The sequence below is a fragment of the Eimeria tenella genome, genomic scaffold, assembly GCF_000499545.2.
Source record: "Eimeria tenella Houghton genomic scaffold, Eth_scaff562, whole genome shotgun sequence".
Classification (NCBI taxonomy): domain Eukaryota; phylum Apicomplexa; class Conoidasida; order Eucoccidiorida; family Eimeriidae; genus Eimeria; species Eimeria tenella.
This window is the reverse complement of record NW_013543416.1, coordinates 4089-6660: the sequence shown is the minus strand read 5'-3', so window position 1 is coordinate 6660 and position 2572 is coordinate 4089.

Genomic DNA, 2572 nt, shown 5'->3' with positions numbered 1-2572 from the left:
TGCCAGCTGCAGCAAACCTCCCAAACCCCTCTACTACGAGCAGCTATTTAGGTTCGTCTTAGCTGCACTGTGGGGCCCCCAGGGGCCTCTGGGGCCCCGGGGGGCCCCCAAAGGGGCCCCGGGGGGCCCCCAAAGGGGCCCGGAAGGGCCCCCAAAGGGGCCCCAGGGGGCCCCCAAAGGGGCGCCTGGGGGCCCCCAAAGGGCCTCTAAGGGACATTAGGGACCCTTTGCTGCGAGCTGTTTAGGGTTTAGGACTTGAGGGTTTAGGGTTTAGGACTTGAAGGTTTAGGGTTTAGGGTTTAGGGTTTGTGTGTTGGCTGCTGGGGTGTACGTCCACTTCACTTGTAGCACTTTCTGGGGGTCCATTTCTTTCTTTTTTTTAGCAGTTTTATTATTTCAATTTATTTATTTATTTATTTGTTATTTATTTATTTATTTTTTATTTATTAATTTATTATTATTTATTTATTTATTACTTATTTATTTGTTTTCTTCTGCAGGTCGCACCAGAAACTGCTTGTAGACACCGCAACTACGGAGCTGGTCTTTTTGACGGACTTTTTTTTAAACGCAGGTCTCTATTTATTTTTATTTTTTATTTATTTTGTTTTATTTGATTTAGTTTATTTTATTTATTTGTTTTATTATTTATTTATTTACTTATTTATTTTATTTTATTTGTTTTATTATTTATTTCTTTGTTTTATTTAATTTGTTTATTTGTTTATTTATTTTATTTTGTTGTTTCATTTGTTTTATCATTTTATTCGATTTGTTTTATTTTTCAATTTATTTGTTTATTTATTTTAATTTGCTTTATTTGTTTATTTATTTGTTTATTTGTCCATTTGTTTATTTTATTTGTCTATTTATTTTATTTGATTTTATTTTATTTTCTTGCTTTAATTGATTATTTCATTCAATCAATCACTTATTTATGTTTATTTGTTTATTAATTTTTTGTTTCATTTTATTTTATTGGAGTTCGCTTTTTCCATTTGCTGGACTTGCTTTAGTGTGCCCGAAGATGGAGCTGCTGCTGCCGCTGCTGCTGCTGCTGCTGCTGCTGCTGTTTGTACCCCTCTTTCTTCTGCTGCTGCTGCTGCTGCTGCGTGCGCTGTTTACCGCCCCACCCGTTCTGCAGCTGCTGCTGCTGCTGCCGTCCTGCTGCTGCTGCTGCTGCCGCCACCACACCCCCGCCGCCGCCGCCGCTGCTGCTGCTGCTGCTGCTGCTGCTGCTGCTGCTGCTGCTGCTGCAGGGCTGGACATCCACTACCAGACTTTGTTCAACGAAGTGTTTAACAAAACCACAAACTTCTTTCTTTCTGTTTTGCGAGACTTCGCGCAAACCACCACCGACTCCGTAGCCCTCATGCTCATGCTCAGAATCAACCAGTACAACAGGTCCTGCTGCTGCTGCTGCTGCTGCTGCTGCTGCTGCCGCTGCTGCTGAGTCGGCCGCTGCTGCTGTTGCTGCTGCCGCTGCTGAGTCAGCCGCTGCTGCTGTTGCTGCTTCCGCTGCTGAGTCAGCCGCTGCTGCTGTTGCTACTGCTGCTGGGGAATCAACCGCTGCTGCGATTGCTGTTGCTGCTGCTGGATCAGCCGTTGGTGCTGCTGCTGCTGCTGAATCAGCTGCTGCTGCTGCTGCTGCCGAAGCAGCCGTTGCTGCTGCTGCTGTTGCAGAACCAATCAGTATAAAAGGTGCTACTGCTGCTGCGGCTGTTGGTGGAGGCAGAGTTGCCCCTGCAGCACTGCCGCTGCTGCTGTGCTGCAGCAGTGCTGCTGCTGCTGCAGTGCTGCTGCTGCTGCTGCTGCTGCTGCGCTTTTTTTCCTGCGATTTCTATTATCTCTTCCTGCTTACCAATTTTCTCTCTTTTTCTTTCTCTTTTCTTGTTGCTCTATTATCTTTGCTTGTGTTATTTATTTGACGTTATTTATTTATTTCATTTATTTCAATTGATTAATTTATTTCTATTTATTTATTCTATTTATTTTATTTATCTATTTTATTTACAGGCAGCTGATGCGCCGCCGCAAAGTGCCCTGTCTCTTTTCCTACATGGACCAGCTGGACGTAAGAACTGTCTCCTTTTTTATTTTTTATTCTCTATTTTTTGTTTTTGCTTTCTTTTTTCGTTCTTTTTTGTCTTCTTTTTTATTTCTTTTTGGACTCTTTTTTGCTTCTTTTTTGTCTCCTTTTTGTTTTCTTTTTGTCCCCCTTTTTGTCCTTTTTTGTATTTCTTTTTTTCTCTTTTTTGCCTTTCTTTTTCCCCTTTTTGTCCCTTTTTAATCTCCTTTTTTTCTTTTTTATTTTTCTCCTTTTGTCTCTTTTTTCTCTCCGTTTTTTGCAGCAGCTCAAACACCCCGCAGCTCACCGCCTCTAGGGTTTAGGGTTTAGGGTTTAGGGTTTCAGCTCTAATGCGTAGGGTTTAGGGTTTAGGGTTTAGGGTTTAGGGTTTGGCTGCTGCATTAGGTTATTTTCTATCAACGCTTAAATGAACTCATTCAAGAAAGTCTTGATGTTATAAAAGCTGCCACCCCCCAGGGGCCCCGGGGGCCCCGGGGGGGCCCC